Source organism: Malus domestica, chromosome 12, assembly GCF_042453785.1.
Source record: "Malus domestica chromosome 12, GDT2T_hap1".
NCBI lineage: Eukaryota > Viridiplantae > Streptophyta > Magnoliopsida > Rosales > Rosaceae > Malus > Malus domestica.
In genome coordinates this window covers 10,767,007-10,779,002 of record NC_091672.1, presented here as the reverse complement: position 1 = coordinate 10,779,002, position 11,996 = coordinate 10,767,007, and positions in this window count along the sequence as shown.

The window sequence follows — 11,996 nt, the reverse complement described above, 5'->3', positions numbered from 1 at the left end:
ATCTTTCCACATTTGCCAACAGATTAGTAGGGCCGTGCAAAGGTTCAAAAGCTTTCCTTTACTTGATGCCAGGGCCGGCCCAGGTCCAGTGCTGACATGACGACCGTCCAGGGCCCAAAATAATTGGAGGCACAAAAATTATTAGGGTAGTATATTTATATATGTTTTCATAAGTGTATAAATTTATAAAATTTGGTTCAATGACAAAGAAATTTAACTAGAATTTGTGGTTTTGTTGTTTGAAATTAATGAGGAGGTCTTGGGTTCAAAACACCATGTGTGTTTTATTTTTTCAATTTTTACAAGTTTCTTTTCAAAATAGTATAAATATATAAAATTTACCTAAATGATCAAGAATTATTAGAATCAATGGTTTTTGTTGTGCTAAGTGCATGTTTATTTTTTTCAATTTTTACGAATTTTGTTTGGTTGTTAATTTATTTTTAATTAGTAGCTAGTAGCTATGTGGGTTGTTATTTTTAAACATTTGTTCCAATTCAAGTCTAATCTTCAACAAAGAATAATGTGTTGACCAAATTTTTAGACCAAATTTGCAAATCATATAACGTGTCATAAAAAAGTTTAATTTAGTACCCATTTATTACTTATACATATCAATTAAAGACTCAAAAACATCATTATTTTTTTAGTCCCATATTGACAAGGTTAGTAAATAAGAAAAAACACCTCACGATTTATACAAAAACATTTTAAAAGTTCAGATGGAAAACAAAACTCATATCTTTCTACTTGTAAACCCAGAGTTTTTTTTTGTTTCCTTCTCACGAAACAAAATAAATTAGTTTTTCCGTGTTTCTAAATTATTAACTTGCTTTTCTAAGCATAATTTTATCGATGTTTTATGTGTGAAAACAAATAATTTCTTATATAAAATGAGGGCATATTTTTTGGCGTCGCCCCAGGCATAAAAAATCTCTAAACCGGTGCATCAAGCTTACTCAACCAATCTAACAGAGCAATAGGATTATTGTCATTAACAGGTGATACCAGGGGTTGTAACCCAAACCTGTCTTGCAAAATTACACTTGATAAACAGATGATCTTGATCCTCACTCTATATTACAGAAAGGACGGCAGTTAGGACAAATTGAGCTAATATGTTTATGTAAGTTAACCTAACCCGGGTTTGTAACCTAATCAGGATCATTAACCAGCTAAACAGTTTGACGTTGGGAATATTCAGTTTCCACATATTTGTTAAAAAATAAAAACATTAACCTTTTGCGAGCAGTTTGCATCCTTAAGGGTTTGAACGGCCCAAATTTGTTTATGAAACGTAAGTAATAAAGCAACCAGGAAATTTTCGACCGTGGTCTAGTATTTTTCTTCGTACAAATATTTAAGTGAAATTTAGTAATTTTTTTTAAGAACTATTATTTGTTGAAAATGTGCCCTAAAGCCAATCATATGATGATACTTTACGAACATTTCACATGCGAAATTAATCTAGTTTAATATAAAGAGCAAATATTATTGTTTAAAGCCGTCTCATATAAATGTTATATGCTTAAACGATAAGTTCAAGGAATATGTAATTGGGAGAATGTGATCTAAAGAAGTTAGATTCATGAAACCATTCCCTTTCGTAAACATATCCTAAACGTTCCTGATCATAGGATTGCCAATTGGGCATTGACAATCCGTTAAGATCAGTACGTGATATGTCTTCTCCCATGGAGAGTGACTAGTCTCGAGTTATTGGTGTAAGGAGAGTGACTGGTCTCGAGTCATTGGTGTGACTAACACCAAGACAAGTACGTAGGTGCTCAATAGAGAATGAGTCAACTGAACGCGATCAACAAAGAGTTCTCATACTCATGTCACATGAGAACTCATGGTTGAGATAATGTAAAGTAGTCATTTGACCTGAGGCATCATAGTTGTCTTATGGTTAAGTCCTTGATCTTTGACTATGTCAAAGTCACTCCGTAAGAGGGTGCCCACAACATGGTTGGGGTTAAGCCACTTAGCCATGGAGGCAAGTGAATGCATAACAAGGGTTCTCTAACCTTCAAATCGTTTGAGAGAGAATACTCTATGATCTGATTAAGATTCTTTGGCCAGAGTATGAATGAGATTTAGGAAGTCATTCCAAATCACATTCAAGGTAATCATATAAGTAAATGAATCACATTGGATAGCAGACATGAATAAACTATCAAACAAAACAATGTGGTCAAGAGTATTGTATTAGAGAAAGACCGTATTGCATTGTAATCCTAACCTGAATAGGTTCTCCACCTCTTCTTATTAGCTTGGGTAGCCATGACACACTGCTAGGTGTCACTCATGGTTTGTGGAAGCCCTAAAGGTGTATAATCACTAAAGGGAGAATTGAAAGTAAGTTTCAATTCACAATCGATTTGAAGAGTTCTAATTGCCCACTGCCTCGCTAAAATGAACCTAATGGATCACACACCGTATAAAGTAATGATTGAAGGATATAATGAAGATGAGTAAGGACAATTAAATAGTTTATTTTTATATGGCAAGGATTAATTAAAAGTTAATTAATCTAGAACGAAGGGTTCGTTTTAGGCCTGAAGTTAGTTTTGGGTTTCGGGACACAAAAGGGTTTTGGTCTACAAGGCACATAAGGATAAAGTTGTGTGACAACTAAAACAAAAATGGGCAATTAACCAGGGAGTGGGGTTTGGACTTATTACAAGTTTGCCACTTCAATGAAGGTAGGTACATGTAACATCCCACATCGACCAACGGATAGGGGGTGATGTGCTTTATATGTACATGCCCACCTCCTATAGCATGAAGCCTTTTGGGAGCTCACTGGCTTCGGATTCCATTGGAACTCCAAAGTTAAGCGAGTTCACGCGAGAGCATTCCCAGGATGGGTGACCCACTGGGAAGTTTTCGTGTGAGTTCCCAAAAACAAAATCGTGAGGGCATGGCCAGGGCCCAAAGTGGACAATATCGTGCTACGGTGGAGTCGAGCCCGGGATGTGACAGTATAAATGTAACTTTATAGCCTTTTCTTCATTAGGGTTTTCTTGAGGAAATTGGAGAGAACAAAATCTCACCTTTTTCTCTCTAGGAGGCCGGCCACCATGGGGGAATTTACTAGCATCTAATTCTTCCATGGTCGCTCATATTCTTCCTTAACCATCCTTGGTGTTGAAACTTAGAGGTCTCCAACTTTGGGGACTTTTGTAGAACCCAATTCTTGCATCCATATCCAAGAAGACATGGAGCCAAGAAGAAAAGTTCTTCCATCCAAATCCATGGAGCCAAGGAGCAAGTTGACAAAGGAAAGAAGGCCCTCACATGGGTGATTAACCTTTGCTAAGCAAAGAGGTGCTTCAAAGGTATAAAGTTTCTCAACTCACTTTGTTTTAAGTTGAGTCTTGGTTCACCATAACTACTAGGCCTTGAATTTCATGGGTAAAGTTTTGTTTTTGAGTGCATACAAGCATGATTTCATCTTTTAATTGTTAATAGCATGCATAGATGTTGCTCAAATGAACTAGTTTTCACAAATATTTCCTTCAAGTGGTATCAAAGCCTAGGTCTAGTAGTTGGTGAATCCTTTTGGGTTTTTTATTTTCATAGTTTATGATTTGAATGTTGTAATTGTTACAAGCTTTATTCTTACTTCTTTGAATGTAAATTGTAACGCCCCTGCCCTGAAATATTTGTATTCACATTTATTTTATGGCTGCATCTAACGTCTCGTTAGACTGCCTACGTACCCTCAACAGGGATCAAGCCTTTCATAGTTCAAAACTTCAAAATTTAAACCAAACCCGAAAATATTCCTTTAATCCAACATATACAAAAAACGTAGTAATATTCAAACCACATCAATTAAATCTCAAAAACATAATTAGAATAACAAAATTTGCATAAAACACACTTGTAGGCTCCTTGGCCGTGCGCCACCGCATCCGCCGCCGAGGGTGGCGGTCGACCGCCCGGGTTCGCCGAAAAATTCAATTATTTTTAAAAATTCTCAAACATTACAGAAATGAAGATTTCAATGAGTAGAAAAACTTTCATACCTGCAACCAAGGCCAATTTGGCTTGGAAAGGCTCCAATTTCATCAAAATCCGTCGGAAACCTAAGATTTGGGTGTCCTCAATTCGACTCCATAGCAACTCCGACGCCCCAACCAATGAATGGCCTTTGTTCCAGCTCTTAAGGGGAGTCTAATGGTGGTTGTAATTGAACCAAAACATTTCATATTTTGATGGATTTCGATCAAGGAAAGTCGCGGCACCGAGTGTTCTTTCTCCAAAGTTCAAGACCAAATTTTATGATTTTTGGGATGCAATAGGAAGAGGGAAGATCGTGGAGAGGTTTCCAAAGGGTGGTTTGATGCATTTCACCGGAAAAAAGGGTGAAAATCCACCGGAAAAGTGTATGATGCCGACCGGGTCGGGTCACCAAGACCGGGTCCCGATCCCCCGTGTCTCTCTTCTCTCCTTTCTCCTCCTTTCTCTCCTTTCTCATTGGTCACCTCTCATCCCTCTTTTTCTGATTGGCTCTTCTCTCCCTCCTTTCTCTCCTTTATTTTTCATCTACACCGCCCATCATTTCTGTCTTTAAATCTCGACCACACACGTGGCCTTCCAGATTTTTCTTCAAAAATCTGAAATTATCTTGAACTTAACTATTTTACTAAAATGCCCCTAACTTTAAACGTTAATAACTTCTTCGTTCTAACTCTGTTTCACGAACAGTTTGCGCATACGCATTCGTGAGGTCAAGCTCTATTCAAAAATATGATTTTTGACCTCGTAAGGTCTACATATTTTAAATAATTAAGGTCTAAACTTTAAACCTCATAACTAGTTTAATTTAAAACTAAACTTACACAAATTATTATAAATTCTTGAAAAATCATATAAAAGCTCAATAATATTCTCGATTTAATTCTTCATAATCATAAATCGATTTATTTTCGATTTTCTCCACATATTCATATATTTAAAATTTTCAGGGTATTACATTCACCCCCCGTTAAAATAAATCTCGTCCCCGAGATTTCAATCGTCAAGTCACGATAAGGAACTAGCAGTATTTCAACCATTTCTTTTATGGTGAATAAATTTATAACCTCCACCTACGATTTTATTCAAGTTCAAAATAAGCAAAACAATGAATTATAATCGTGATTATTTCTCTCATTCTCATATCCCCAACACATTCATTGTCAAATTAAGTATCAAAAATTTTAACCATACCCATTGGTTAAATAATTATCCACATTAAGCCAAAATTTCTCATGGCCTTCATTGGCTATACACAGCCATTTACCACAATCTCTCTCTTTTTTTTTTTTTAAGCCACCATCACTGACGATACCAACATCAGAAAATACCCAATATTGGTAGGATAAATATTATAAATTTTCAACCATAACTATTCTCGACCAATTAAATACTGAAATTCCAAATCATCCACTAGTAACCTAGTAGAATTTCAAGCCAAATCTTTATAATTGACAAACCAAATATCAACAATTTCAACCAAATTCTAACCACAGCTTGAATAAATTAGTGAGCTACATGTCCAGTGTCCTATCTACATTTCATCAACCAAAGGAAAGAATTTTACATTTTACTACTCTAACGGCCAATCTAATTAAACCTTATTAATTTCATAACCATGCGAATATATATATGCTTCAACAATTTGGTGCGCAACATCAATTTCGACAATGTTAACTTATAACCATAGCAACTCACCAATCAAATTTATAATTATACTTCCCCATCCATTCCTTTCATACATAAAAAATTTCACATCTCACACCACCAAAAATTCGTTGATATTACACAAGCTTAGAATTTCATTTCATAGTTTCATTCTTACCTACCACCATTCTAATTATATTAGGCAAACCATAACCATAGTTTATAATTTCATTTCCCATTCAATAAATCACAATCTCTTCCATAAATATTGAAATGCCCAACCAAACTTTTCATGGCTATCAGATTTTTAAAATTTCAAGCTATACTTATCATTATCAAAACAATGATTTCACCACCATTTTCTTTTACCTCCATAAGTGACTAGTAGGCGGAAAATATTGTATTATACCTGGCCAATATACACCACTTTTTTTTTTTCCACGGCCCTTCTCGCCCAATCACATGTCCACGGGCTCTTTTCGGCCCAATCACATATCCATGGGTTCTTTTCGCCCCAATCACATATCCACGGGCTCTTTTCGGCCCAATCACATATCCACGGGCTATTTTTGCCCCAATCTCATATCCACGGGCTCTTTTCTTCCACTGTCACATGTATAATGCAATTCTTCCATCTACTTGTCACCATTCCACCATCATTTTAGCATTTCACATTTTCATAATGCATAACATAAAATCAATTCAATTCTAGGTTAAACCAAAACCTCAATCAAATGCTCATCTTCAAAGCTATAACATAAATAGGATATTTTAAAATTTTCCTACTCCCATTCAATTCAATTCAAAGCATCATACTTCACAACAAATACATTCCACAAAAGTTCCTTATTATTCAAAGAACTTAGAGACTAATGCAATATAAATAAAAATAATATTTTCTACTATCATTATTTCGTATTCATCATGGAATTGTCATCACAAGCACAATGCAATCATATATGTATTTTCTATACGTTTTTCATAATGCATAATATAAATTCAACCCTAAATAAAGGTTAACCCAAAACCTTAATAAAAAAACCCAACATTAAGGCTATTACAAGAAATGTGACATTTCAAAAATTTCTATTCCCATTTAGTTCATTTGATGACGATTTACAACGCATACTTTCCACATAGATTCCTCATGTTTCATAGAATTTATGATAGAATGCAATATCAACAAGATCCATAATTCACATTCACAACTCAACCATATCTCATAATGTAAAGTGGGATCATTTGCTCTGATACCATTTGTAACGCCCCTGCCCCGAAATATTTGTATATTTCGGGAAAATAATTATGGTAGGCCTAACCTAAAAACATAGCTAATTTATTTTCTTCTCTTGGATCAATTTCCATCTATATACTAATTCTCGAATATTTAAACACATTTATTTTATGGTTGCATCTACCGTCTCGTTAGACTGCCTACGTACCCTCAACACGGATCAAGCCTTTCGTAGTTCAAAACTTCAAAATTTAAACCAAACCCGAAAATATTCCTTTAATCCAACATATACCAAAAACGTAGTAATATTCAAACCACATCAATTAAATCTCAAAAAAATAATTAGAATAACGAAATTCGCATAAAACACACTTGTAGGCTCCCTGGCCATGCGCCACCGCACCCGCCGTCCTGGTTCGCCGAAAAATTCAATTATTTTTAAAAATTCTCAACAATTACAGAAATGAAGATCTCAATGAGTAGAGAAACTTTCATACCTGCAACCAAGGCCAATTTGGCCTGGAAAGGCTCCAATTTCATCAAAACCCGTCGGAACCTTAAGATTTAGGTGTCCTCAATTCGACTCCATAGCAACTCCGACGCCCCAACCAATGAATGGGCTTTGTTCTAGCTCTTAAGGGGAGTCTAATGGTGGTTGTAATTGAACCAAAACATTTCATATTTTGATGGATTTCGAGCAAGGAAAGTCACGGCACCGAGTGTTCTTTCTCCAAAGTTCAAGACCAAATTTTATGATTTTTGGGATGCAATAGGAAGAGAGAAGATCCTGGAGGGGTTTCCACAGGGTGGTTTGATGCATTTCACCGGAAAAAAAGGTGAAAATCCACCGGAAAAGTGTATAATGCCGACCGGGTTGGGTCACCAAGACCTGGGTCCCGATCCCCCGTGTCTCTCTTCTCTCATTTCTCCTCCTTTCTCTCCTCTCTCATTGGTCACCTCTCATCCCTCTTTTTCTGATTGGCTCCTCTCTCCCTCCTTTCTCTCCTTTATTTTCCATCTACACCGCCCATCATTTATGTCTTTAAATCTTGGCCACACACGTGGCCTTCCAGATTTTTCTTAAAAAATCTGGAATTATCCTGAACTTAACTATTTTACTAAAATGCTCCTAACTTTAAACGTTAATAATTTCTTCGTTCTAACTCTGTTTCAGGAACAGTTTGCACCTACGCATTCGTGAGGTCAAGCTCTATTCAAAAATATGATTTTTGACCTCGTAAGGTCTACGTATTTTAAATAATTAAGGTCCAAACTTTAAACCTCGTAACTAGTTTAATTTAAAACTAAACTTACACAAATTATTATAAATTCTTGAAAAATCATATAAAAGCTCAATAATATTCTCGATTTAATTCTTCATAATCATAAATCGATTTATTTTCAATTTTCTCCACATATTCATATATTTAAAATTTTCAGGGTATTACATAAATTTGTTAGAAAATTTGCCATCTCAAATGTTGTAGATGTAGTTCACATGAGCATGAATTTTGGAGCTAAAATTTGGTGCCATGTTTTTGGGGAAATTCGGCCAAATCCAAAGGGTGGATTTTTGGGTTCATGTTTGTCTTGTTATGACTTTTGGAACCCCTAAGTACCCTAGTATGGTAATATGTTATTTTCCTTTACTTTGAGAGTTTTTGGGGTGTCTTTGGGTGAAAAATGTTCATGGAGCTCTTATGGGTTTTCATGGATGTTCTTCATTGTTCTTGATGTTCTTACCAAGAACAAAAAGGTTTGGTGTTTTGATTCAATGTGTTTGTTGTTTTTCATAAAGTTTTGGTTTGTTATTGATTGGTGATGGATGATTTGTGTTTTATTATTTGATAAATGCTACACCTTACCTATATCTTACAACCATACCAATCAAACTTTTCAACCATAATCAACTTTTCAATCCATACCTTTCACTTATTCAACACTCTTTAAGATTTTTTGAATTTTCAACAAAAACCAAACCCCGCTCTCACCTACCAAAACCGGCCACCCCTATAATGGGGGTAATTTTGGGCCTTTTATGCAATTACGTAAAGTTTTGATACTTTTGTGTATTTGTACTTTGACCCGAAAGTTTATATTTTTACGTAAAGGCCCAAAATCACTAAAGGACAAATTGTTTTGCTCCTTTAATGAAGTTTTTGTGTTTGTTGAATTTTTTGGATTCTAGTTGTAATTACATGAAGTAGTGGACTTTTGTGTTTTTACAAAGTGACCTCAAAAGTTTGTGTTTTGCAATATAGCCCAAAACGTTGAGGTGTTGCATTTTGGCCCAAATTAGTTGAGAACAAAATAGTTTTGTATCTTTAAATGAGAATTGGATTTTCATTTCATTTAGCTCCATCTAAATCAATTCTATGGATACAAAAATCAAATGACAATGTTGCATGCAAGTTTAATTAGTTAAAACGTTAATTAATTAAAGAAAGGGTGATTATGAACCTAAGCCTACAATAATTGAGCTATGTGAAAGGTCGTCTCTCAAATTTGTTTGAACCATGAGAATGTGTAGATTAGATTTTGGTTGTAATTTGATATGATCAAATGTTGTAAAAGAGCATAAGCTCTTCTTTACTTTAAATTAATTTGTTTTGATCAAATGTTGTAAAAGAGCATAAGCTTTTCTTTACCTTGAAGTACTCCTTTTCTTGTTTTATTTGATATGCATGAAATTTGAGTAGTAGGGTCCAATGCCCAATAAGAAAACATGCCTTAGTATGATTAAACGCATAACTAAAATCAATCACCATCCCTAGACCAAGATCCAACACTAGGCTCGTGTTGGATCGAATCAAAGGTTCATAGTCATCCTAAGGCCCTAAGGCAACTATATAGTCCATCAATAAATGCAAAGCTTATGTTAGTAGTACCATATATTCTTGCTTTAAAAAACCATTTTACAAGCATAGTGGGAGTATCATATACTACTAAATCAATCACATGAACCAATAGTTGTAATAGGACCAAATTGTTTTAATAAGATTAAAATGTATGCTTATATATGATGAGACCTAAAACCCTTAACCAAACCATTATTAAGTTGACAAGCGTGAGAGTGCTTTGAACACTCTTTTGTGGCCTTCCACCGTGGTAGGCTCCAATCGTTTGTGATTCATACATTGACTTCACCCTATAATGGGGGAGTACAAAGTAAGTGCTTACACTTAGGAGGATTTCTATATACATACATGATGAAGTGAGGTAGGCAACGAGTTTAGCCAACATGATATAATTCTAAGGCTATGCTTGAACCCTACATGAACTGGCATGGTAGGAATGACTTAACTAAGTGCAATGATGCCAACATGATATAATTATGAGGCATCATTCTCTAGAGGCCAAACTAGATGGGTACTTACATGAGATGTCAATGAGTAAGTGTACTCTCTCATTATTATGAATGCTAGCCTATATCATATAATTGTGAGGTGGGCTTGGTAATAGTGAGCCTCTCATACCCTACTAAGAGTTTCCTCCAAAACTCTCGAATTCCGATGAGGGATATGGAATTTGCCAAAAATAGTGGGTGGTGCTATTTGATTTAAAGACCCGGATCAAATGACTTAAAATCAATCAATTTATATTTGTTATGTATTTATTTATCGATATATTTGCAAATGCTTTCCAAAACTTGATGAAGAAAAGCCAAAGGCTTTAGTTTCTGGACTTGGTACCACGATTCCATAAATTGTCTTGAATAGATTGTATATGTACCTAAGCAGTCTCATCCTCACCATCTTCCTATTGATAATGTATCATTGGAAGAACATGTTAGATAAGTCTATCATAAAAGAGGACAACACTTTTAGTGTCATAATTCTTCCATTACAAATCGTTGTATGAAGAAATAAGAGTTGCTTTGAACAACCCTTAGTTGACGCAAACACTTGTGCTTGTTTCTTTGTTAAATGAACAAGGAACTTGAGAAGTAAGCACAAGGGCATGGACACTTTATGTGCCATGATTCTTCACTTACAAATTGTTGTATGAAGAAATAAGAGTTGCCTTGAACAATTCTTGAAAGTTTGTAATTATGTTTAGAACATAATGGTTGATTGACAAAAATAGTCCATCAACATGGACTTATGATGATTTTGAATCATTGAGTGTTGAAGTGTTAAACCACTTCAAGAGACGGAAGCTAGGCAAGGACTTCACCTTTGTGTCCCTATCCAAATGGTTCACTAAGTTTATTGTAAACTATATAGTGAACATTAACCGCACACTCTCCAAATTGTTTGATGTGTATAACACAATTGAAATAAGTTTCAAGAGAGATAGTGGGAGTTTAGGGACCATGACTATTGTAGTGAATGGAGAAGTCAAATGAAGAAGGCGAAATAACTCTAAGGGAACAAACTTTCTTTATGAAAGGATGAACATTGGAAGGGGTATTTGCAAGAAATGTCTTGCAAGTGTCAAGAACACACCTTTCGAAGGTGTTGTAAATTGTTCTTGAATAAGTTCAAAATAGTTGGTTCTTCTACTTGAATGCTTGATTACGTATTAGTAACTATGTTTTACAATAGTTTTAAAAGTGTGGCTAATAAGAAGTAGAAGATAAATGAGAGAAGAGAAAGTACTTCATATTTGAAACGTGAATAAAATATAGATCTTTGCAAAAACAGATAGTCCTTATTTCCTCATATGAACTACCAAAGAAATTGGAAAGAGAAAGATTGTCTTTACATTCCAATTTGATTAAAGAACTTAATTCCATCGCTATAACAGATGGATGTATGTTTTGTTTGACAAAACATTGTTCTTTATTAATGGATAATTGGATTATATAATTGATTGTCTCTATAGTAGAGATGATGTGGTAGTGTTAACTGTTTAGAATATAACAATGATTGGAACCCAAAAAGTTGCAACGTAGTGATTAATCCCAACTGAGTTGTGACACCTCTAAAAGCATAAATTACGAGTTGGCCATAGATGGATGCTTTGGATCGTTAGATCCGGATCCAATGCCTTCTTGTTAAAATTGTATAGAGGTGAAATGTTCGAAACTTTATTCTTTTGGAAAAATAAAGAATCACAAAATGATTGTCAATTAGAAGATCTT